Source organism: Canis lupus, chromosome 23 (genome assembly GCF_048164855.1).
Source record: "Canis lupus baileyi chromosome 23, mCanLup2.hap1, whole genome shotgun sequence".
NCBI classification, from domain to species: Eukaryota; Metazoa; Chordata; class Mammalia; order Carnivora; family Canidae; genus Canis; species Canis lupus.
In genome coordinates, this window is record NC_132860.1 from 50,771,068 (window position 1) to 50,798,786 (window position 27,719).

Below are 27,719 nucleotides of genomic sequence, written 5' to 3' on the forward strand. Positions count from 1 at the left end.
TAACATAGATTATGACTCCCCTTAGGTTCTCCTGCACTTTTGACATAAACAACCTTCAGCTCCCAAGTTAGCATTGCTACTAGTCCCTCGTCTATAGGACAGTCTACTAATATCCTAAAACATTTAGGTTTGTTATGTGATTAAGTAAGAGGGAATAAAGTTTAGGGATTATCATGTGATAAGAAAACTCTAGACTCTTCTGCAGGTCAATCATTTTCTTGATAACAGTAGTATAAAACAGCATCTTTATGCAACTGTTGATTCAAATACCATCATAAACGAACCAACTTAACCATACACACAAGGACTTCATGAAATGCAAAATCCTCGACTGCTTTTAAAAGTAAACATGGTAAGTAGATGGTCAATTTATCTTTCGGAAGAAAGAATACATGACAGAACAAATCGGAGATTTGTATTTTCATTGGTATAAATTGGGTACATATGAGTTGATATTAATAAATGAGAGTTAATACAGCTATTTAAAGTCATCGCCACTGGAAAAGGGAGTTATTTTTAATAATATCCAGCTAGAATTTTGCAATATAATAAATATTTCCTATGATATTTACAGCTTAAACAAATCATTTAAATATAGGAAAGAAAGTAAAATCTAAGTTAACATAGTTGCTGAGTTAAGTCGAAATACCAGAAAAGGCACTCTTAAATTTTAGACACAATGATTTCATTAAAAATATTACATCTCTATATTTAATTACAAGTAAACCTTAGCGCACTTTTTTGTGAATTGTGGTGAACAATTAATGGCCGCCAGTAATCACTGCCTCACTCATGCCTATATTTAATCCTCTCCCAATGACTATGAGTGGGACCTGTGACTTGTTTCATGGGCATCCTTCATGATTTTGTCACATAAGATTCTAACTTCTGTCTAGCTAAAGCAAACTAGCAAAAAATGAAAATGGATATACCGCTCACACTTGTCCTATATGCAGGAAATCATCAGCTATTGTGGTAATAAAAATCCTTGGGAAATGTTAGTTATTATTATTCTGCTTTGCAATGTAACTTAAATTAAGAAAGTGAAAACAGATTAAGGTTAGAAATATTATCAGGGTACCACCGTGTCAAAATCTGCAAAAAAGCATTATTAAAATACATTTTGGTGTTCATGTAAAAAATTAAAATAGGAACAGACTTTTAAACTCACAAACATGATGAAATATAATCTATTTGGGGAATTTTATATAAGGAAAACTTAAAATCAGTTTTATGAGTCCATAAGAATAGAGAAAAATAATTTCTTATTAGAAAGGCTCATTTTTGTGTAATTCCCTGAGACAACACCATCTGCCAATGTCTGTCCTTGAAGATGATATTACAGCCCCAGGAATAAATTAACCTCATCTGGTATTTTTTTCAGTGGACTTTGGCATAAGTTATAACAATTTTTTTTACCTATAAGCCATCTTTATTTTAAAGTTAAATGTCAAACCCCTGAATTGTGAGATACTTAGGTTTAAATTGTAATGAAGCAACTGAAACTTCTGAATGGAACTGAAAGTGACCTGGAGGTTGCCTGGTGACCTGGTGACTCGACATCCTAGGAATTTATGAGCCTACTTTGTGGAGGATATTTGAGTTTTTTCAGCTCAACCTACTATTGCTGTTCTATGGTCAAGCATTGAACCAGGAGAAATGAACTTTGCACATTTAAACTTCTGACTCTTAAAAGTTAATTGGGAATAAGAAGCTCTTAAATGTTGCAATCAGAAAATTTTAGAACTGTAAAGGACTTTGGAAAATAAACAGAGAAATTTAATTGTTGCAACACATGTGATTCATTATACCTTAGAGAAAAATATGACCAGAGAAGTTAAGTGATCGGTTCAAGGTTGCAAAGCTTAGTATGTCAGAAAGCTGCGATTCCAGATTAAACCTGTCTGACTCTAAAATTCTTTTCCCATGACACCATTTGCCTTTCAGAAAAATCATCAGAATATGGCTTATAGGGATCCAAGAAGAGAGCTCTCTAAGAGAGGGAATAAAAGACCATGTGTCAAAAATCTAACTCATTAATGATGGAGCCAGAAGGATGTGGAAGGTGGTTCAAAGAACACTTGAGGAACAGAGGCTTACAGAGTTATTCAGTAAAGGAGTGATGAAACATGTCTGATAAATTAGATATTTGAAAACTGATGTCCTAGAGGGCAATAAAACTATAATCTCTGGGTGGGTTTTTTTTTTCTACCTGAAAGAATGCATTAGATATCTACTGGTAAAAATCATTTGTAATCTATCAGTCTTTTCTAACTGTACAGAGTCAGTCTCTAATTAATAGCAAATTGTAAATCAAAGATGTATTTCTCTAGAGAATTAGATAATTCTTCAATAAGCCTGTTAGATAACATTCCAGAATGATAATGAAATGTCATATAGTCAACCTGTTGCTTTACTTCCAAGTTTTTATAACTTTTCTTAGCAGGCTTCTTTGCCTGGGGACCAGAGACTGCTATAGAGGGAAATTACAGCCTATCTATGGACCATAAAAAACAGCCTGAAAACAAAAACAAAAACAAAACAGCCAGGGTCCTAACCCCAGAGAGAAGTGTAAGTACTTAGAGTTTGAAATGATATCAACTCAATGTTCTTGTGCCAGAAAATGCTTGGTTCAGTATCTCTTTCCTCACATGGCAAAAAGGATTGAGGCAAAGGGCCTGAATCAATCAAACTAACCAGTTATTAACTTTTAGTCAGAAAGAATACATGTGATCTGATTATGCCAACATGCACACTACACAACCAGCACCCTAAGGAAAGCAGTTAATTCAATAAAAGCAGTTCTACAGGAAGCCAGTGATAATGGTCCAGGAAACTACTATATGATGCAAAGATAATGTACAAGAGGATTTTAAGTGTCTACATATATACATAGCATATCCTTCTGGTACTCCTCAGAGGTTTTGGTAGCTATCTGGCTACTGTGTGCTTTTAAGGTTATACTACTTGACCAGAACTTGAGGTAGAATTATTTTTTATGCCAAGTAGGTACAGAGCAAATTATACTAATAATTAACTGTGTTGGGGGTGGAGTTGACCTCAGAAAAGCTGAGGAGCTAAAGAAGGATATGTACATAAAAAGAAAAGACCATTCTATCTCCTCCCAAAGATAATCCACAGAAGCAACCCCATGCTAGGCCATAAATCTACTCAAAAAGTAATTTTGCACACAATGGAACGCAGTCAGTTGGACTTTAGCACCTAATAAAAAAGGAGTTTTGGGCATCCCAACACTATTTTTAGGAAAATTGGTCTTTTTACTTAAGTTCCATCTTGCTTCTTGCCTTAAAATCTGTTTTTGCACTTAACTATCTAATCTCTTTATCTCTGATTCCTAAATGAGGCCCTTAAATCTACTATCAGATTTGACCTACACTGTTTAAAATCATAAAGTTAAAGGAATGGGAAGTCATCCTTTCCTCTTACCTCAGCCGAGACAAGGTTGGAACATTTCAAATGGAACATAAACTGTTAAGTAAAAGAAAATCCAGAAAACTATACCAAAGATTGTTTATAAAGCATAGTCAATTTCTGATATGGCTTTAATTAACTTAATCTACAAATAATATTGCTTATAGGAATTAAAGTCCCTTTCCCTTTTCTCAGATTTACCTGGGGAACCTTGTTTTAAAAAAAAATAAAACAGCTTTTCTCCATCTTTATTCTTCTCCCTTCTTCACTCCTTTTCCTACTTCCTATCCCTTTGCCCTGGCATGGGGTTTCAAAGAGGCTCTAGTGACCATTCAACTCTCTTGTCTCCATTTTATAGCTAATACATTCAAAGTCACTAGATTCATTACTCTTTATTAATGTCTTGGAGGAAAAACAGAAGTAAATGCAAATTCCACAGACATGTAACTGTGTATTCGACTGCTATTCTAAAATTAGCATAACTCTCTATAGGACCAGTACAATCGGGCCCAGTAAAGGTAATTTGATGTAGGAAAGATGCTATGGTTCAAAGTCAAGAGCCAAGAAATCATTTTTGAGATATCTTTGGTACAAAAAGGTGGTTTTATTAAAGCACAGGGACAGGACCCATGAGCAGAAAGATGCACTGGGGTCATGAGGAGTGGCCGATTATATACTTTCAAGTTGGGAAGGGCTTAGGGGGAACATAGTCTTTAAGGAATTTTGGAAACAAGGTTTTCAGGACCTTGAAGGGGCTAGCTATTGTTGGGAAAAGTCATTTATTGCTTTCTAATAAAACCTTACTCATGTATTTCTCCAAAGAAGACATATAAATGGCCAAAAGACACATGAAAAAATGTTCAACATCACTGGGCATCAGGGAAATACAAATCAAAACTTCAGTGAGATACCACTTCACTCCAGTTAGAATGGCTGAAATTAGCAAGGCAGGAAATGACAGATAGTTGGCGAGGATGTGGAGAAAGGGGAACCCTTGTACACTGTTGGTGGGAATGCAAGCTGGTGCAGCCACTCTGAAAAACATTGTGAAGAATCCTCAAAGAGTTGAAAATAGAGATACCCTCTGACCCAGAAATTGCACTACTGGGGATTTACCTCAAAGACACAAATGTAGTGATCCCAAGAGGCACCTGTACCCCAATGTTCATAGCAGCAAAGTCCACAAGAGTCAAACTATGGAAAGACTCCAGAAGTCCACTGATAGATGAATAGAAAAAGAATGGATATACAATGGAATACTACTCAGCCATCAAAAAATGAAATCTTGCCATTTGCATCAATGTGGATGGAACTAGCAAGTGCTATGTTAAGCAAAATAAATCAGTCAGAGAAAGAAAATTATCAGATGATCTTATTCATATGTGGAATTTAAAAAACAAAACAGAAGACCATAGAGTAAGGGAGAAAAAAATAAAATGACGGAATCAGAGAGGAAGACAAAACATAAGAGAGTCTTAATCATAGGGAATAAACAGAGTTGTTAGAGAGGAGGGGATGGGGGATGGGGTAATGGGCATGAAGGAGGGCACATGATGTGATGAGCACTGGGTGTTATATAAGACTGATGAATCACTGAACTCTACCTCTGAAACTATATGTTAATTAGTTGAATTTAAATTTTAAAATATTAAAAAAAAAAACTTTAGTCATAAGACCCTTCAGATGTATGTATACATACATACATACATAGTCATATGCTTGGGGGATGGTTGCCAACATGTATCTTGGGGTGTAGAAATAAAGGAAGTTTCCAAAGGAATTTTTGTATGTTGAAGTAGACTTATAGGGCCTGGGGGTTGGGCTAAGATTGCCTTTTGCCCTTAGCAAAGTATCAACATCTGAGGCAGCTAAGTCCCTAGAGGAAGGTCACTCAGCCTGTTTCCAGGACCTGCCAATGGGCTACAAGTCATGAGGAAATTTAATAATTTTTCTTTTGCCTTTATTTCCCACATAGATTGACATTAAGAAGTCTATTTAAGCTTCTTGATGACTCCTTATTGCCTATAAGTGTGCTGTCTTCTATGCCAACTAGAAAAGATGCATAACTATTTCTAAAAGTATACAATATAATGGATAAGGATTTGAAGAGTTGAGATCACTGATCAAGATACATTAGTGCCCTAGTAAACTTTAAATATTTATTGGCCGTAAATAGAGTAGCAAGCTTAAAACTTGATAGAATGGGACACACACCAAGCACAGTCAGTCATAGAAATCTTGAATTTAGGGGCACCTGGGTGGCTAAGTTGATTGAGTGTCTGCTCGGCTCGGGTCATGATTCCAGAGTCCTGGGATTCAGTCTTTAGGTTCATGACCATCCACAAAATGTAAAAGAGTCCACATATGGTTCCTTTACCCCTGGAAATTTTTGTGTGTATCTTAGGAGAAAATGGACTCACCCTAGAGATTTAATGCATCTAATTTCATCTGCCATAAATATTAGTTTAATTCAAAGTGGTCTCCCTGTTTATTTAACAAAATTAAGTGAATAGTATCACAAGTCATCTAAGAAAAGCTGATATATTTACAAGATTTTCCTTCTGAAGTGGCAATTATAAGTAATTTTTAATGAGCTTTTAAGTTTTAATAAAAAGTATGTACATTATTTTAAGGAAATGGCCTCTTCCTCTATTCATGCTTAATTTTGAATATTTGCAAAATACAGAAAGGTCAAAAAAATCTTTTTTGAGGAAGCAAGTCTCAATCTTGTCTTCTTTCTTGCTATATTGACCACTCACTGCCCTGCCTCTTCTTTGACATTTCATCCAATAAATTTTATTCCACATTGGAGGTTTTTCCAGCTGGAGAATCCTCAGAGAGTTTCTAATACAGGGTTACTGTTTGGTTCTTCCAAGACCAAAATCCTTAGTGAGTCCTAGATAATACACTCTCCCCAAAAATTTTTTCTTTTTTCTGTTTGAAATATTTCCAAGTTCTGAATAACATTTACTAAATTAATGAAATTGCCAAGTCCTCAATTTCTAATATTTTTTACCCTTTGGCAGCAAGATCTAATTTTCTTTTTAATGGCATTCTATTTTTCTGTAAGTTCCTCCTGTTCATGCAGTTTCAAATGAAGGTTTTTGTCTTTGTTTTTTTTTTATTTCAACTTGCCCCTTTGAGAGCAACACTTTTACTAGATCTGAGTGTCTTCCTGTTTTTCTTCATCACCCCTGTAATTCTTATGTATACTGCTTAAGGTTTCTTGGTATCAAACACCAAAAAAAAAGACTCCTAACTTAAATAGAAGGAAGGTTTTATTAAAAGGCTCCTGAGGTATTTCAGAGAATTGAAGGAACAATTGAAATTGTCATGTTTCAGATCAAATAGAAAAACAAGTCACTGTACAACTGAAAAAAAAATGTATTGATAAGAGGAAAAAAACAAGCTAAAACCTGGAATATACAATGATCTGAGTTTTGGAAAAGAAATAAAAGGGATAGTGTCACCTTAAGTGAACAGCATATAGAATGATTTTCCTTCAATACATTTATCTATTCTCAAAATAATATGTATTTTTGCGTGATCTTAGAAATTGGAAAGTAAAACATCTCTCCACTGTGGAACTATGAATAAATGACTTACTGAACACATAGGTCATCATAACCATCCATGAGTGTTTGTTAACTTGGCTCGTGACCCGATATTCTCCTAGACGAGAGGAAAACATCCGCTGTCTGCTCCTCTGCGATGCATTCACTCTCGACAGCTCTTGTGTTGTCTTGAATTTGAATAAACCTCACTATCCTAGGAAAATCCCAAGTCTCTTTTCTCTGCCCCTTTCCTTCTGCAGAAAAAAATGGAATCTTTTAGCATTCTATTTCCTTTCCATTGTTCTGTTACACTTTCCATGCAGTTTTCGCAGGAACTCAGTTCTAGAGGACCCCATTTCTTTAACATCATTTTGTTGGATCTTTAATGGACTGCTTTAAAAGGAAAACAAAATCTTACAGTGGGTAATAGAGAATGGCATGAAGAAGAAACAGCACTCAATTTTGAAGGCAATTTAAATGATGCCAGGGATACATATTATCAGTCCATTTATGAGAAAAAGCACAATATAAACATTATATACAAGATGATTCTATTTGTGAAAATATATATTATTATTTTTAATCTGGGTCACCATATTTTTTTTTATTTTTTTCTGATCAGTATTTCCTGGTTTATATATTTTTTTCTTTTCCTTAAGTAAACCTGTTATTTGTGTTATTATAAACATTAAAAAGGTAAAATGAAGATTGCAGGTGGATTATATATTGGCAGGAAGAGACCACATGCATATAAACACCCTGCTGTATTTTCCCAAGTTACCAGCCAAGAATTCTGAAATAGTGGAAGTGAGATAACTGCATAGAAGGGAACAGATGCAGCAGATCTTGGCCTGGCTTTTCCGTACTTCTAGGTTCCCTATAGAGTATGCAGCTGCCCTGCAACATTTACTGGCCAGATAGAATCCTAACAGAACTGCAGAAAAAAATAAAAAGTTAAATTCTTGCTGTGACACTACCACACTAGATGTAATTCTGATCATTAGTTTGGTCCTAGGATGTGGTTGACAAATCCATTTCTTCCCATAATCCTGAAACGGAGTTTAACAGTTCCCTAGAGTTCATTATGGTCATTTATAAATATACATAAAATCTTAACATGTTTAATTTATCTTAACTAATATCTTAATTCCTATCTTAATTAATATCTCAAAACTACCATCAACTTAGCCAATCAAAGTATTCTGTTAATCTTGGAGTATGTACACAAGTCTATACTAGGTAGGATGATGACTTTGCCATGCATCTCTCCAAAAATCTGTTCTTTCCTCAGATTTAGGGGCTTTTGGGCTTTGACTAATTCCCATTACATGCAGGGAAACCTGAGGATTCCCTTTATCTACCAAATACCTGACTCTTTTTTTCCAGTATTCTGTTCCCTTTATTGTTCTATCCATTTAGAGGCCCCAGTTGGGTTTTAAAACATCAGCATGACTCTGGAAGACAGAGTAGTCTTTTCTTTACTATATACAGAGCTAATATGCCTTGTGTCAAATAACGATAAATGAATGGTAGTGATTAGTTTTGGGGACAAGAAGTGAAAATGTGTCCACCTGTCCAATTCAGAAAAGAAAAGAAAGTCTTGAAAAAAAAAATCTAATTAATGGGGGCAGGGGGACACAACTGCAGTAATAGTGCACCTCGAAAATGATGCCATCAACTTTTTGTTTATAGCTCCTCATTTTGGAAAAATCTAAAAGTCAACAGTATGATCTGCCATATATAAATATCTATGCTTTTGCGTGACAAGATAGTGAATAATTATTACCCTTTTGCCTGCGTTTTCTATTTTTTTCTTAATAAACCCATATTCCTCCTGCAATTCTGAATATCCAGAAGGTTAAATCATACTTTCAAAAGTGTGCTTGATATCAACCCTGCTATTAACTAACACCGGTTATTGCTAAATAACCTTATTAAATATATATCTATCTTCACAGTGCTTAGAAAGTGTGCTGTACTTCAGAAAATGTTCAGTACCCTCCATACCAATAGCTGTGGAGACTAGGGCAAAAAATGAACTATAACCCTTTGCTATCTACTCATATAAAATACCTCGCTGTCTTCATTTTTTAAAATTCACAGGACTTCAGTAACATTTACTAAACAGAAAGCCTTGCTCCCCTCTTATTTTTCTTTCCTAATGCAGCAAGATCTAATCCCCACCACCCTTTCAAGTATTCAGTCCTCTCTGATGTTCTTCTACAGCTCCTTGCAGTTATAGCTGGGAGTTGTTTTTTTCTAGTTTCCACATGCCCCTGTAGGTGGTCCCATACTTTCTCATGCAGAACCAATGCTCTTTATTGGACTCTGAAGGCCCATGGAATGGTAGTAATAGACCAATGGCATGAAGGGAAAGTGTGCCTGCCTATTCTATCCAGAAAAATGTCTTAATTCAATTAGCTGAGGTTGCAACTGACAGTTAAGTAGAGACATCACCAAATTAATAGTGTATTTCCCCAAAACTATGCTACTGAAAACATATCTACAGATTAGTAATATGGGGAAAACCAGGACACTGATAGTAAAAATTTATCATCTGATTTTATAAAAAAATACTTTCACACTTCTTCAAGAAAAGAGATCTATAAATGAATTTGTTATCATTTTGATTATTGACATTTTAAATTATTCTCAGATGAGTAAGTACTATGGATGGTTTTAGATTTTTTACAGTGAAATATTATCTCTGAAACAGAGCATATTGCATCTGGTTAAAGTTATAATCACAAATAAATTGTCTGTTGAATGAGTTACCACCACCAACAAACATCCATTAACCTCAAGGTGCTGGCAAGACCTGGATGCCTGATTGTTATGGCAGTGAGGCTTGGGAATTCCACACCGTAAGCTCCTCTAGACTATCCTTTTCTTAACTTTCAAATTTTCCAAGCTTCAAGTAAACTCAACTACTACCATAGTGAAACTCCTGACTTCCTTTTACTATCTCTTTTCATCCTATAACAAAACAAGACTCTTTTCCCGGTTTCCCATTTTCTCTTTGAGTTTCCCTTACTATTTCCAGACAGATCTACACTTATTTCTAAATGTCAGCATGTTCTGTTAGGGAAGACCCAGCCCTGTCAGCCTCACATAAGGCTAGCACTGTTTGACCCTAGGATAAAATAAATGGAAGTGTCTGCTTTGAACTAGAAGGGGAATTGTTCCCCTATTTTTGCCTCCAGGGGGAAAGGGGGGGGGGGTTATGTGATTAAATTGGTTACAACAAAACTTAAAGAAAAAATAGCACTATATTAGTAGATAATTCTGACCAAATGCCTCTAAAATATATTCACAGCTCATTAATTAGAGAGAAAAGCAGAACACAAATTGTATTTATATGATTTCATGTTTGTAAAAAGAAATATCAATAATGCTATCTGAGCTATGTGATTTATATGGAAATACATTAAATTCTTTTTTATGCCCATCTCTGTTTCTTAAATTCCTCAAGTCAACCTGTGTTATAATTTTTAGTATTTTTTTTGAAAGAAGAGGACCTTTTTTTTTAAGATTTATTTACTTATTCATGGGAGACACAGAAAGAGAGAGAGGCAGAGACACAGGCAGAGGGAGAAGCAGGCTCCATGCAGGGATCCTGATGTGGGACTCGATCCTGGGACTCCAGGACCATGCCCTGAGCCAAAGGCAGGCGCTAAACCACTGAGCCACCCAGGGATCCCAAATATTTAGTATTTTAAAGTAAAGAATATCACCAGCAACATTGTAGGTTGCCATATGTGGGAGGAGGTCACATACTGTCCTATGCTTATTATATGCTCACTTTTATTTAGCCAATGATACAAACTTAACAAAACCACACAGAGCTGGGGAAAATGCAGTAATTCTTGGCAAATAATTCTTTGTGTACTGTTGGTCACTCTGATCAGTTTGGAAAAAATAGCCAATTCCTATTATCAAAAAGACAAGGGATAATAAGTGTTGGCAAGGATCCTGGTGGAGGATGAGAACCAAAGGAAAAGAAATCTCATAAAAAGCATGTCCTAAATATCCTCAGTTCCTACTCCACACTTGGTTCCATCTGTGGGACAAGTAAGAGTATATTAGCATTAATAAGTAAACATTTTTAAATTTATATCCCCTACCTGCTCACATGAGATCCCTAAAGTTACCCTGGCTAGTCCTGCAAGCCCTGAAAGACAGGGCTAGGCTCGTATTTGTTCAGGAATTAGTCCATTTATGTTTTCTCTGTCTAGATTTCCCCACTGCCCATAAGACACTTGACCCCAAGTACTCTGTCCATAAGATACTTGACACCCATGTACCTCACTACTGCATATGGCCTGGTGTCCTCTGAGGAAACTCAGGCTTTCAAAAATGTGTTTTTTGGATCAATTTTGTGGAAATTTAATTTTTAAAACTACCCTGAGGAAGATTTAATATTTGAGGAAATTTCATAGTGTATCTTTTGTAAACCAAAAAAAAAATGTGATTTTTATATTAGGTAATACTCCAATCTGTAAATGTACTGATTTATTCAAGCTGAATTGTATAGGAGTTTTCTCAAAGTAGAATTCATCCAGGGATGAAACAGCAAAAGGGCAATTACAGAGAGCTATGTAAACCTGTACATGATAATATTGTAGAAGTGTACTGAAACATGAATAGAGGATGAAGAATAAATAAGTGATTTGAGTGATGCTCTTTGGATGTGTCCCTTTAGAATATAATCCACATCTGCCAAGTAGCAGTTTTAATGTGTGCATTTAGTATTTATGCATGTTAATCCATTTGCAGGAGAAAGCAATGAAATCTATAAATTCATTTCTCTCCATCTTACTCTTTCACAACATAAAAATGTAATCCCAAAATGACATTTTCCCAAACAGATTTATCTTATAGACATCCAGTAACTTGCACATATATGCTCAATCCCCAATGTAAATTGTTTCCTCTCTGTGGCATTTTATTTCCTTATTCCTCTAGAAAATCTTACAGATGTTTTCTTCTGAAAAATAAAATACACTTCCAACCTAAAAGTTCAAATCTTCAAGAACATACAACCTTTTTAACATAAAAATAAAATTCAAGGAAATTAAAGGACTTTCTAGGCTGTATTGTTTAGAATAGCAAATCACACAAGTTCTTCAATATTTTAGACACTAAAAAGCAACTCTAAAACTGATGTGAATCTGGATGTAAACTAATTACATAAGCATGTGCCTATCATTATCAAAAATAACTAGAAGTTATATCTTGATCGCACCACATAAAGTGTTGGTGCAAGACCACCAAACTATGAATGCAACAAAACATTAAAGACTGGTCAAGAACCAGTTTTACAGCCCTTAACTAACTACTCACCTCCATCCTGTAAAAGGAGTTGGAAGCATTTGGCCAAGAGGTGGAGTTGACAAGAGATTTTGTGAGAACCTTCACAACCCATGGGAGGAATCAGGTACTTCTTTCCCTGCAGCCCATGAAGAATGACTTCTAGAACTAAATGTGTCCTTGAGTTTGGTACACATGGTGTATTGATATCCTCTTCATGACAGACAAATGTAAACATGAGATGCTGTTTGGATTTACCTGTAGCAGTGCAGTCTCTGGAAGCATTTTGGGAAAAGTGAACTCTGATTTACAAAGGGCCAAAGTTGCAGATTCATTAAGGACCACGTGAGAGAGTAAGAGAGAGCAGTTATCATTTATGATTGTATCTGACAATCTCTGCTATTTCAGCATGCTAGGCGATATATATATATACACATACTAGCACATATATATATCCCTCCAATCTCCAGGTCTTTTCTGAGACCCCTTTCCTTTTGGAATCGTTCACAAATAATTCAGACTTCACTTTTCCTCTAATCCCTGCCTGGTTAAATGGCTCTCTGACGCTGAATTTAATATATAGGATTGGATTGGAAGACATTACCTCCATTCTCTCTTTCCACTGGTTCTTGCTACCCTAAACCAGAAGAATGAGCATTGCCCAACAATTCCAAAATCATGTTTTTCTCTATGTATTTCTGCACCTCAAACTGAATCCAATCCTTTCTCATCTCCTTACAGTGCAGCAGTGGGCCATCTCCTGCTCTTTGCCTAGAGGTAAGCTATGGCACTGTTTGTTCTGTTTAGGGAATCTGGCTCAAATCAAGAACTATTTCTCTTAGATACTTTCCCAGCCTGTTGCTTCAGAGATAAAAGATGTTTCTTCAGCCATTTGAGTTCTCCAGACTTTAAGACATCTTTTCAATGAAACACTTTTCTGTTTCTAATACTTTTCCCTCCTGTAGCAAGAACTGACTCCCCTATGGTGTTCATTTCCTATGGATGTTCTTTTAACATTTTCTCAGTTTTAGGTGTGTTTTGTTTTTTATGCCTACTTGACTCATTAGGTAATTCCATCCCTTTTCTACCAAATATGAATTAACTAACCCTTTGCTGGAGGGATGTGTCCTCTCATCTTCCCCATTGTTTAATTAAGACTTATTTACTACAAGCTTACATTCTTCTTTATATTTTAAGAGAAAAGGAGTATTATATAAGGAGGTTACAGCTATTCCACTGTTCCATATGAATGCATTACCCAATCAGTATATTAAATAAATTAATATATTTTGTTGAATAAAATATTTATTAAATAAATCTATATATATCTGGAACACAATACACCAAGAGTAGTGGCTGTCCCTCTGTACTGATAAATTGTTTGTTTTCTTCTTTATACATATGTCACAATTTCCTCTAATGAATAAATGTTCCTTTTTTATAGTTATAAAAAGGTAGAAAAACATTTCTGTCCATTTTTTTTTAACTTCTTAAACTTGCCAGACAACCTAGAGTCAATACAATTTCAAGAAGGAAGAAGGAAACTATCATTTATGGAGTTACAAAGAAGTATCAAAAACTATGCCAAGGATTTTACCCGTTTTTCCCTTGGTCAAACCAGCCAACACATTAGAAAGGAATCTAAACTGGGCAGCCCCAGTGGCTCAGCATTTAGCGCCACCTGCATCCCAGGGCGTGATCCTGGAGACCCTGGATCGAATCCCACATCAGGCTCCCTGCATGGAGCCTGCTTCTGCCTCTGTCTCTGCCTCTCTCTCTCTCTCTGTGTGTCTATCATGAATAAATAAATAAAATATTTTTTAAATAAAAGATCTGGGTGGAGCTTGGAATTCTACATTTCAAACAAGCTCCCAGGTTTTTTGGAGGCTGCTGACCTGTAGACTACACTTTTGAGTAGCGAAGATTTGCTGCAACATGACCCTACCTGCTTCTAGCACAACTTGGAGTCACCACCTGCAGATAGGACCCTGAACTTCAGAGTGGCCAACGGATCAATTTACCCTATTAAAATGATTAACAATATTGTATTATTTATTGTACTTAGTGTCCTCATTTTAACATTTAGAAATAATATATATATATATATATATATATATATATATATATATATATGATGTAGTTCTTAAAGCCCTTGAAACATCTTCATACTGACTGGTATAAATTGACTGCTCTAGATGACTGAGAATGCTGCACTTCATTGTCCCAGCCTGGTTAGGTCTTTCACAGCATTTAGGTTGGGTGCCTGGTGGCACAGTTAGGTGACCCAATTATGTTTCAGCTCAGGTCATGATCACAGGATCCTGAGATCCAGCCCTAGTTGGTCTGGCTGAGCACAAATACTACTTGAGACATTCTCTCCCTCTCCCTCTGCTCCTCCCTCACCCCCTATAAAATAAATAAACAAATCTTAAAAAAAAAAAGAGAGAGAGAGACTTGTATTGAAAAAGATAATCCTGGCTTTTATGGGATTAGGAGTCTTTCTCATCCAGAGATGGTGCCAATGGGACACTTGTTTTCTAGTCTTAGCCCATTCAGGAGCAGTATTATTTTGGGCAAGTCATTTCAGCCTTCAAGTATTGAGAGCCATTTGTAAAGTGTAGCTGATGAGCCAGTGGTGAGAATATCTGGGCCATATCAAAGGCTGACTCCATTAACTGGGCTGCAGATGTCTGAGCACTTTATCCTCATAGCCCTGGGGAGTTACTGAAGACTTAGAGATACCATAATACAAGGCTACAAGGCAGGACTAAAACAGAAGAGGACAAAAGAAATCCCACAGTTTGCCTAACAATTAGCTAAATGATGTTTAACTCTCTGCAGCTGCCTGATTTAAGACAAATTGCAGCTACTGTCACCACCAGAAGAAAATCATTCCAAAAAGCAAAGCCAAACCTGTTTACTCTTCAAGCAAATAGTATAGCAAACAAAATCTTCATTAGAGGCCATAGTATCAGTTATTACAGATGTTTAAATTTTGATAGATATGCTTGAATTTTATTATATAAAAGCCAAACTCAGGCCTTTTATATGCGAAGACCGGTAATCAAAGCATAAAATCTGATTCTAATTAACACTTCCTCTTGAAATTAATAGTAACTACTATTTTTTAAAGATATTATTTATTTATTCATGAGAGACACAGAGAGAGAGAGAGAGAGAGAGAGAGAGGCAGAGACAGAGGCAGAGGGAGAAGCAGGCTCCATGCAGGGAGCCTGAATGGACTCCATGCCAGGACTCCAGGATCACAGCCTGAGCCAAAGGCATACACTAAACCACTGGCCACCCAGGGATCCCCTACTATTTTTTAAGTAAGCTCTTTTGTGCTAGGTGCTTTACATGCATTGTCTTGATTTACTCTCAAAGCAACTACAGTGAGATAGATATTACTATCCTCATTTTATAAATTAAAAAAACAGGCTTAATTAACTTGCCAGAGGTTATACAGGCGGCTAAGCTGGACTTGGAACTCTGCTCTGAATGACTTTTGTCTCTTACTCTCAAACTCACTTAAAGCAAAAACAAGGCAGACATGAATTTGCCAGTTGTTCATCACTAAGAAACCACTCAATATTCACCCTATAACTATCACACATGCACATTAAATATACAAACTCAATCTGTAACCATCCATGAATATGTCATATACTTGATGAGAAGAGTGTGACATGCCATGTACTTTTAGGGTACTTGCCTAAAAATGAATAATCTTGAATACAGCCATATGTACACACACACACACACACACACACACACACACACATTTTAGATTATCAGTTTTATACTTCCCTTTGGATGAATATAATTAAGATTCTAATATATATCCAAATCCAAACAAATAGGTTTGCTTTCATACATATGTAGTAGATATTAGATATCTATAAATTCACTGATCTCCTATGTGTGCTTCATTTCAGGATCATGTGCCTATGTATAGATCTTTTTTTATTGTTTTAAAAAAATAAGGTCACAGACAGATAAATACATCTATGACTATATTTCATAGGTACCAGAGTGACATCTTGTGGGAAAAGCATGTTGAATTGCATCTGTATATTTCTAAGCATTTCAAAAACTACTTTCTCTATTTACAAAGTGGAAACTGTCATCAGACACAGTTTGAGTGTTGACCACTGAAAGATAGTTTGGTCCTATACAAATTTAAGATAGCAGGGTTGGTGTCAATCTCCAATATGTTGAAAAATAATAAATATTTCTGAATTACAAGTAGTCTAAATTGATAGAGTTGTGAGAAGTGATCCTGAATGCAATATTGCAAGACTCGTAAACCACTAGACTTTTAAAATACTATTGTTTCTGTTTTTAGAATATGAATGAAACCATTTCCTCTGGAAATGATATTAGAATAATTTAATTAGAAAGCAGATAAATAATATTAATTTCTTCCATGATAGAAAATCATATTTCCCCAGGATATCTTTTAAAAGACCCAATCAATATTTATGAGCAGAAGATTGTTTACTGAGTACAAAATAAAAAATATTTATTGAGTGCTCATTATGTACAAAGCATTATGAAAGCCTTTTTTTTTTTTTTTTTTTTTCAGTTAAAACTACTGGTTTAATCAGCTGGCTAGACCCTAATTGTTCATGAAGCTGAAGGTTGATTTTATTCACATGAGGTTGAGTTTTCTTATTCTGTTTCTTGGGAAGTAGTATGATCATGGAAAGACAATGGCCTTTTTCTTTACACACAGCTTGAACTCACGACCTTGAGACCAAGACCTGAGCAGAGATCAAGAGTTGGAAGCTTAACTGACTGACCCACCTAGCACCCCAGACAATGGCCTTTTGAATCAAAAACTAAGTGCTTTTCTTTTCTACTTCCATATCTCTGTTTCCTTTTCTATTTCTTAAGCCAGATCCCAGGTTCACATACATTTGTTTAATTATTCCCTATGCTTTATTCATTTAGTTATAAATGTGTTTGTAGGTCTATATTCTTTTACTATTATATTTATACTGAGACATTTTAAAGGGACGTTAAATTTAAAAGGAAAGATAAATATTCCGTATTTTTATTATATTTTACTTATATAATAATCAGAACAGATGTGATTACTGATTGTGAAAAAGCCACTAACGGATAAATCCTTTTTTCCCCTTATTTTATTATTTACTTACTTTTATCACCACTAGAGGGCATCTGAAGACTGAGCTAAGTAAGAAGCAATGCTGTGAGTGAAATAAACCTCTGCTAAAATAAGAGTACATCCTCCATCAAAAAGCTAATTGTGTTTTGTGCTATAGATATTCAAAAACTACTTGATGATTGTTTTATAATGAATTTAGTAAATATGCATACACCTCCTATTAAAATGCTAAATTAAAACACTTTCTTTTCTATACAATGCAATAGCCAATTCTGTAGTTAGAATTAAATTTGCAAATGCCAAGTATAATAATGGCAATTATGCATCACATTGTATTTTCAACTACACCTGCTTACACTTTAAAACTTGGTATGCAATCACAACAAAACTATTGAATATCTGAAAAAAATGCAAAATTAGCTGGCAAAACTGGTCTTTATTATAAAACCCCAGTATGTCATCATGTTTAGCATTTGTCACCCAACAACCATGTATAAAGTACCTACTATGTGTCAGGCATCATCAGGGTTCTGGATTCACTGTTGAGGAGTTCCAGTCTAGTAGAACAGATAGAGAAGAAACAGGTGAGATGGACTGTAATAATAGTGTACTGAGAGGACATGTGCAACACAAACTGGGAGTCAGAAGAAGGAGAGAGAGCTCCAGAGTCTCCAGATAGTTTTCTTATTCTGATAGGTGCCTGTCTCTGACTATCAAGATCTAGGCTAAGTACTGAAATACAAATGTAGTTTCTGATACTGTTCCATACTCCTACTAACTCTATGACCTAAGGCAAATTTTTTAGTCTCTCTAAGCTTTGATTTCCCCTCAATAAACCTGTAGTAATAATAATACAGGCTACCAGAGAGGATTACTGGGAGGACCAAAGATAATGCCTTAATATGCTTGGTACAACACGGGGCACTTAGTGTATGTGAACTATCATTACTACCATTACTACTTTCATGCTATCACCAATAGACCTGGAATAGATTCCATGAACTCAAGGTAGAGGCAACCAAGTTGTACAGAAATCGTTTGCTTTAATTGTGTCATAGTAGATAAGATCTGATGGAGGAGAATGTGACGGTCTTCTGAAAGGAGAGAATTGATGGTTACCCCAAGAACTTGGCTCCACTCTTGGCCATGCTAACCAAATACATTTTTGTGTTTTTTCTCATTGCTGGATTTCTTTCTCTCTTTTTTCTTTCTTGCTATCAGTGTCATTGTTACGACAGAATATCAGGGTGGGTCAAACAATCAGTTTCCCCTGTTGAACATGGCATTCAAGAATGAAACGTTCATTTCATGTCCAGCTTGGGTATTTAAAATGTGTCTAGTGTAATATCATACTCAGTCTTGCTTTCCTAAAATATCTATTTATTTAGAGGGTTGGAAAGGATGAGATTCTCAAATCATATTGTGTTTTTATTTTCTTAATCATCTTTTTTATTACATTTGCTCAGAACTGGAAAGGCAACCACAAAACCAAAACCAGATGGTAAAAAGTAAGCCAAAGGGAAACTAAATCCTGATTACTGACAACAATTTAGATCATATTTTATCAATCTGTGATTCAATCATAATGAGCACATTTTTGATGAGTACAGTATCTCAGACCAAGCTTCTCTCTATAATGTCATAGATATTTGTATCATGATAGAGGATGAAATAATCCAGCAAATTGATGGGCAGAGTTTATAGCTATTTTCTTCCCAGCTTTAAAATTGTCTACTTTGGTAGATCAGTATCATGTGCCCCTAACTATGTATAGAGTCATAAAACAGGTTTCTCCCTCAAAATCTCCTAGAGGGAAAGGACCTGTAGGAAGGTATGACCCTCTTTTGTCTTAAACTGACATATCATGGCTGTATTTGGGAAGCAGCAAAAAAAAACAAAACAAAACAAAAAACAAAATCTGGAATGATTTTTGGCCTTCAGCTGGTGTGGGGATCAGGATCTGACCTTGTCTTAAATGGAACCCATCAATATTACGATGTCTTTCTTCTGTCCCCATGATAAACATCATCCTAGCTCCCAATTTTTCAAATTAAAGATGAAGGGTTCCTGACACTCCTCTTTTGATCAAATAGATTTGTTTTCAGCTGACATATTCCAAGTTTATCAAACAGTTTCTTTGGTAAAATAAACTGTGCACAAAGAGATTGTGAGTTGAGCACAAAAGGGAAGGAAATCTGGGTCAGGAAGAAAGAAGAAGAGAGTGTTATTTGATGATTTCTTCTATTGTTGATTTTTTTTCCTGTAAATATAATTGTAGCTAAAGCTATCTCTCTGTCTTAATGCATAAACTAGCTTCTCACAGGCAGTTTTATTTTAGTCATCTACTTCATTTCATTTCTAGCAAGAGTTGGGCACCCCAGCTCCAGTTGAGACAGGCTGCAGAGAAAGCAGGCCAAAGCTTCCTACTACAACAGTGGCTGAACTGAAACTCTGGGCTGAAATGTCCCACCAAAGCAGCATGTTTTCCGTTCCTTCTGGGGATGCAGGAGAGGATCAAGGAATGAAAGACTGTCTAGGAGGGAATAGTGCAGGCAGTGACGCTTCTGGGACCACTGCTTTGGGAGCCATGTCTCACTGTATAAAAGCACAAGGAGGCCAACTGTCAACTAGAAAGCACTGAGGACAGTACTCCTCACATGGCACCTTTGTGGTTTACTCTGTAGGTATTTGTTTTACACACATCGCTCTTTAGATGTTTCTTTGGTTTCTGAGAGTATCCAATCTTTTCCTACAATCAGCAGTGTTCAACTTCAGAAATTTAGGAATCCTTTCCTTAACCAAAGAATGCATCTTTTCAGTCTTTCTAGTCAATTGGCTGAGATCTAAGAGAAAACAATTGGTAAACTTCAATCTGTAATTACCCAGCCTTTGTTCCAACAGCCCTCACCTCACCTCAGCACTCACCTAACAACCTACTGCCCAAGACTCCGGCCTTATTCCCCTTTTTAAAAAAAGATTTTATTTATTCATGAAAGACACAGAGAGAGAGGCAGAGACACGGGCAGAGGGAGAAGCAGGCTCCATGCAGGGAGCCCGACGTGGGACTCGATCCCGGATCCTGGGACCACGCCCTGAGCCGAAAGCAGATGCTCAACCGCTGAGCCACCCAGGTGCCCCTCCTGCCTTCTTCCTTATGCGTCCTTAATTAAAATGCTATGTCTTTCTTGCAGTGTAGCTTATCAGACAGGACTGAATGGGTTTTATTTTATGTCAGGCAAAGATTGTAAAAACAGCCCCAAATGATAAATGGCATTTTGTACTGAGTGTCCATTTATTAGAATGAGAAAAATTAATTTGAGACGCTAAGGATGAGATTCAAAGGGGTGAATAGAACCAGAAGGCATGAATCTCCTAAAATTGTGTGTGAGTGTGTGTGCACATGAGTGTATACAAGCATTTTCCCAGGGGGAGAGCCTCCATCTTTCATAGGGCGTAGGAAAAGATTACCATGATGTACCAGATATGTTCTCTGTCCTTTGGAATGTAAAGAAAGGAACCAGCACAGTGATGAGTAGGAGACAGGGCACAGTCAAGGAGATGGAATTCCGTGTTTGGTAGAGCTGTTATGTAAATACATAGTATCACACTAATACTTGATTTATTTCTTTCCTTTTCTTCTCCCCATTATTTGCTCAGTGCTGTCTCAAAAGTTAGAAAAAAAATAAGAAAAGCATCTGACAAAAACAAAATTCCATTTTGTATAAAAATATTTTAAAGGCATGTAATTAAAAACAGATATTATCCTTATGTTTTGTTATACGTACACCTGGCAGCTTTAAAAAATGTTTCATATTGCGGTTATGGCTTAACCTATTTCTGAAAATTGCACTCCCCAACAAATGAGCTCTTCCTCCTCCTTTAAACACCTTGAATACTTGTGGCAAAATGAATGATACATATAGCAGTACACCTATAAATAATCTAAAATCATATAATGTCTCCATCATATCAGATTTAGAACAGATATAAATATTCATTTAAACCTTAATTGCTTCAGGAAAAAGGGTGAACCAAGACCTACCTTCATTCTGAGGATGTTTTTCAAGTTTCATTTCAAGTGGTGAAGTTGGTTGATAACATGCTTTTTTCTTCTGAGTCAAAATTGTGTTTTAGTTGGACCGGCCTGGAGACAAAAGGCTGCACTCTGAGAGTTTCACTAGGTTTGCTTGTGGCAATGTTCCCAGTGCTATATGGAGTTCTGGCCTGACCCGCTCACTGTGATTCACGAGCCTTCTGTCCACAACACTTCCTTAAAGGTAAAGCTGAGATGACACAGAGCTACCTCCCAATCAAGAAATTGTGTCTTTTTTTTCCCCCTGGTCTCCTTCCTAACAAAATGTTTGCTTTATACCTGTAGGTGTCAGAGAAGGCATCATGGGGAACTTGAAGCATGAGCAGACCACTGATGTTGGCAAATTGCATTTAAGTTTTATAAATAAATAGATAGATGATGATAGATAGATAGATAGATAGATAGATAGATAGATAGATAGATGATAAAAGACCAGTGAACAGCATTGCCCCTAAAGCTGAATTTTCCTCATCTTCACCATTTCCAGCTCTACACCTTAGGAGGACCCTGAGTCCATGGCCAGCCTCCCTTCACCAACTGCAGCTCAGTCTTCACCCCCGTGGGATATGAAGCCCTGTTGATCTCAGGGATTCCTCCCATTCCTGAAATTGTAGAACCCCTATAACACTACCTAAAATATAAACTTTTTTGGATCATCTCTTCTCTCCTGTAATTACCCTGTGCTTCCTCTCTCCTGAATTGTCTCTACTGCCCTTCAATCCCTTCAAAGCCTTTCTCTTGTATCTACAGAATCATTTCATCTTAAATAAAATCTCCTAAACCCCCTCTAACACTGCACAAAATTTTGTCTTCTCCCGCTTGATTTTTTGACAATTCTGATGACACCTAGTTCACTCCTGGTCCCACTCTACCTTGGAGGTCTCAAGAGCTTCACTTCCATCCCTTGTTATCCCAGTCCTATGGTCTGTCTTTCAAACATTCTTACACTGCTCTCTCCCTCCAAGCCACATCACTTCTGCACTAAGGCTACTCTGTGGTATTCCCAGTCCTGGATCAACTCAGCTGTCTATCTTGTCTGCTTTTATAACTGCTAAATATGTCTGGAGAAAATCATTCAGGTTAGAGCCATTAGAAAACCAAGATCTTCAACCAGTCTCACCAAACTTCAAACTTAACCACTTTTCTTAAGCTCCCTTCTCTTAGATTAATTTGACCTCCTGTTACACAAGAAAAATCAAAACTATGTGGTCTATATGCCCTCAATTATTTGTATCCAGATTGCCATATGTTAGTATCAGACCTCACACTCATCTCTGCCCCTACAAGCTCCAAGAAAGGGGTATTCTTGTGTTTGAAGCTAACCCATTTCCCAGTCCTCTGATCTTCTCTCCTCCTACCTCCTCAGAGACTCTTCCATTACTTATCTCCTCTCTCTTCCTGTAACTATAAACACTCTCTCTCAACTGGTTCTGTTGTGTCAACTCATGAATATATTCTCTTTTTCAGTTCTGTGAGGAAAGCATTACAATTTTTATTCTATATGGTTCTCCCTCTAGTTGCAATCATTGTCATATGTAAATGATAAACATATTGTCTTAATTTTGACAACCATTCAAATGCTTACAACAGTTAACATTATATTTCCAGAATCTAATAGCTCTTCCTTTTCTTTCATTGGCAAATGTAATGTTGACATTTCTTGTAAAAATATGAATTTCTAATCTCTTTGAACTTTTTCATATCAAAGATTTCAATATGTTGACATTCTCATCTGAAGTATTTGCAGTATCGCAGGTAGTCTGGATACTACACTGACCACAAACTGACAAACCTACTGATTGCATGTGAGGTCAAAGATGTAGGACCACCACCTGCAGAGCACTGGCCCTGCTTGGCCTTCCTATCACCCTCCCATCTTCCATCTCACTCGATTACCCACACACAGGTCTTCCTAGGTACTTGAACAATCAATTCCCCCAGGAACACCATGGTTGGCCATTTCCATTCTGAGAAAGAAAAAGGCAGAAGTAGGTGTTGAGGTGGTACATTATATCCTTGACTATATTTTGAGATTTGTAGCAATGAAAGTGACAGAAGACCCTCATGTTAGTCAACATCAAGGATCACAACATAAACTATTAGAAACAGTATGCCCAAGCATTCCACAGAATAGCTATGACATCTGTGGGTGATCTTCCCAAGGACTCTGGACTCTGCCACTCCCAATCAGCTACCTAAATTTGAAGAGATTGCCACCTCATGGAACACAGCACCATGTTACATGAAGAACACGCGGGATTCTGTCTTTAGCCCTCTTTACACCATATATATTCTTCCAGAAAAAGGATGTTTGTTTCAATGACCACAAAAGTCTCCCATATTTCAACAATCCCCTCAGGTATATATGTCTGTTTCAGAACTATAGACCTGTATCTGGATGTTTGCGTTCGCATGGTCCATATACCTGGGATGACCACAATCGAACTTACTTACTAACTTCTACTTCTACCTTTTTACTAAATTATCCCTTACAGTAAATAGCACCATCATTGACTCAGTTACAGAAACCCAAGAGTTACTTTTTGCCTTTCTCTGTCCCTTATCTACATTTACTCGGTAATCAAGTCTTATAAGTTTGACCTCAAATTTATATTCCCTGACCAATTTATATTCCCTGTCGTAAAATGCCTTTACTGGGGACATCCAGGTGGCTCAGTTGGTTAAGTGTCTGCTGGGGTCATGATCTCAGGGTTCTGGTATCGAGCCCTGCATTGGGCTCCCTGCTCAGCGGGGAGTCTGCTTCTCCCTTCACTCCTCTGCCCCTGCTCCTGCTCTCTCTCTTTCTCTTCTCTCTCAAATAAATAAATATTATTTTAAAACATTGAATTGTGGAAATAGCCTCCAAACTGACCTCATTGTCCTAGACTACCCCTCCAAATAGCTACCAAAATGATATTTCTAAAATGCAAATCTGATCATATAACTCCCCAGTTTGGAATCTTTAATGATTCCGCAGGCCTATGCTATAAAGTCCAAGTTCCTTAGCATGAAATACAAAACCCATTTGGAGCTGACCATTAAATCATCTCTCTTCCTCATTTTCACTACCATTTCTTCATACTCTACAATAAACTGTGGTTTCTTAAACAAGCCCTACTAACTTATCTCCATGTCCTGGCCCATGGTGATACCTCTGGCAAGAATACCCTTCTCTTTCCCTCTCCATTTCCTTACTGGAATGACTCGTGTAACTGTCTTTCCAGATGCAAATCAGCAGCCCCTTCCTCTGGGAAACATTCCCTGATCATTTAAATCTCAGTTGCCTTTGCTCGAAGCACCCTTGATACTCTGTCCTATCACAGAACTTTTTATATCATCTGCTTTCTTAAATGTTCTAAGGAAAATTATAAAAATATACACACGTGGCACCTAGTTTTTATCACCAAGACCCAACAGTATAGTGTTTGGCCCAGACATCTGGGTGTTAGAGAGAATAATAGGAAACTCCTGAACACAAGCATGAGGATAGCTTTATTTAAGAACTGTATGCTCAGGGCAAGCATAAGAAAAACTGGAGCTGCCACTTCTGCAAAACCAGGAGGTGAATCAGCTTCATGTTCTGGTATTATTCACCCAGATTTTTTTTAAAGATTCTATTTATGTCAGGGGGTGGGGGGCAGGCGGCACACAAGCACGAGCAGAGGAAGAAATAGATTCTTGCTAAGCAGAGAGCCCAATGGTGCATTCAATCCCAGGATTTTGGGATCTCGACCTGAGCCGAGGGCCAACACTTAACTGACTGAGCCACCCAGGTGCCCCTCTTCATCCGGATTATCCCTTCACTACCTGCCATGTGCTAACCCCTAAATTAGGTCACTGCCCATACCCCAAGTCAGTCCTTGCAACTCTTAGCTATGCCCCCACACAAAAGTCACTTTCTTATGAGTGAGATCTGAGATATGGTCCAAGGAGTTTATGCTTCCTAGAAGCTTCTGGGGTCAGTTGAGGACATATAGTCATCATAATCTTGATACCTATCTTACCCAAGGGATTGTAACTATGACCATTCCCTGCCTGTGCTTAGCCAGACATCACCAGAAAGCACTTCCACTACATGGCTTTGACCAATTTCACTTTACCATTTAAGCTCAGCTTCAGTGCTTTTCGTTGGCTAACCAAAGTAGTACTCAATAAATGCTTAGGAGGTATGTGAGTCCTTTGGCTAGACAAGGTTGGGGATAGGCTTTGAGCTAGAAAAGATCTTTGAGCTAGAAAAGATAGGAATAAAAAGTATATTTGGATGCAGAAATGATACCTATTCATAGCACTGAGGATTTGCAGTGCCTCTATGACTGCCACACCAGCAAAGAGCCTAACCATAAGCCCAGAGAGGTGACACCAAGGAAGGCTGACATTTCTAAGGTAACTGTTGTATAATCTCCCTGAATAATAACCACTTTATCTACTGAGAACTTGAATCACAAAGAAAAATCTACAATTGGAGTTTTATTTTACAATTTTATACACTTTTATATACTACAATTTTATAACCACTGCATACTCACAGGCCTCTAAATAGGAAACAAAATGTAAATTGTCCAAAATTTTGGCTTGATTTGATGCTGATATCACATGACTTCAACATTCAGGGCAAAAAGGAAGGAATGGAGTGCAAGGCTGCTTTATAACAATTTCATTAAATAGATCAAAAGACTTTTTTGAGCATTAATCTATTGTTTCAAGACAATAATTTGATGACTTAAGAATAAGTAAATCTTAAGCATATGGATTAAATTTTCCTTGAAGTACACTTGAGTTCCAATGTAGGGAAAAAGACATTTGGCAAAATCAAATCTGCCTTTGCCAAACCAAAAGTGTCTGAAAAATAATTTGAGGGATTTTGCCAAACCCCAAATGCCACTGTGTTCTTCCATCCCACCAAGTTCTCCAAAAGTGCAAAGCTAATACATCTACTCAGCATTCCAAATTTGGTGGGAAACCAAACTGCTTCATTTATAGCCTCCAAAGAGATTCCTTAACATTTTTAGAAAAAAAGTCTTTTGATTGAATGTTTTTTTTTTCTTCCCATCTCTTCTCTGATCTCTAAATCTCCATCTCAGATTTTTTTTAAAAATTGTTCACTGGGTGTGCTGTGAAATTATTTTGAGTCTTGAGCAGAAATATTACTTTTAAATAAACTCTCCCAAAATGCAGTAATGTCTTCCTATTGGAATATTGTCTGTGTGTGTGTTTTCTTCTATATTTTTTCATAGTGCTGACAACCTGAACAATTAGTTTTTATTTAAATCATCTCTGAATTAAAATTAAACTTGCAATCAGATTTGCCAGCAGGCAATCTTCAGAGGCCTGAGTCAGGTCACAATTGAACCTGTAAACAAAATCTTTGTGAAATCAATAGCATGTTTTGGAATGTGGGTGGCACAGACAATCTTTTCACCCTGCAAAATGACTCCTTATTTTTGAAGAGTAACCTCAGCCATGTTGAATTTTTTCCATGTAAGGGGTGTTTTTTTCTGGGAGATTGCCAGTAAATATTTGTCTAGTATACTTTGCATTTGCAAAACGACATTCCATCACCTAACAGCTAGCCATCAATGCAGCACATCTCAGAGGCACGCAAGGCTTTTAGTTGCCAGGGAAACTATTCACAGGCTTTTTATTCTGGGATAAAGCATTTGATTTTCTCTTTGTTCTCTTGCATTTTATTTTTAATTGTAAATTAAGTTTTGGGTACTTTATGGGTACTTTATATTATCTTGTCTCAAATATTTACCATTGTTTGAAATTTAGACGAGAAACTCCAGGAACATCTTGATTATTCAGACATATCTCATGAGGTTTTGAATTATTTTGGTTAAAATAATTTATTTACCACATAATATAGTATTGTTTAGAACACATTTTATTCAAGAAAATAGCATATTTCTACTTTCTTTAAACTCAGCTATTAAATAAGTATTCACCTTGGACTAATAACCTGAAGCTCTCCAAGAATGGCTTGTTTTTTATGGGTTACCTTGCTATAAGAACAGTTCTTGAGTTAAGGATAGATCAATGCTGGGGCACCTGGGTAGCTTAGTTGGTTAAGCTTCTGACTTTGGCTCAGGTCACGATCCCCGGGTCTATCCCCCTGAGATAGAGCCCCATGTTAGGTTCTGTGCTCAGTGGGAAGTCTGCTTCTCCCTCTCCTTCTCCCTGACTCTCCCTGCCACCCCAC

The 27,719-nt window shown here is 36.7% G+C and overlaps 1 long non-coding RNA gene across 5 annotated transcripts; it reads left to right on the forward strand.

Moving 5' to 3' along the window:
- Positions 1-21: 21 nt before the first annotated feature.
- On the forward strand, positions 22-27,719 carry LOC140615221 (uncharacterized). 5 transcript variants are annotated; one of them, XR_012016015.1, is made up of 6 exons: positions 22-352; positions 13,038-13,073; positions 17,032-17,141; positions 17,474-20,558; positions 21,562-21,704; positions 21,806-27,719. It is a non-coding gene; the product is annotated as an uncharacterized lncRNA (long non-coding RNA). The 5 variants fall into 5 exon arrangements; XR_012016016.1 differs by having other exon boundaries at positions 17,474-17,511; positions 20,424-21,704; XR_012016013.1 differs by having other exon boundaries at positions 17,474-21,704.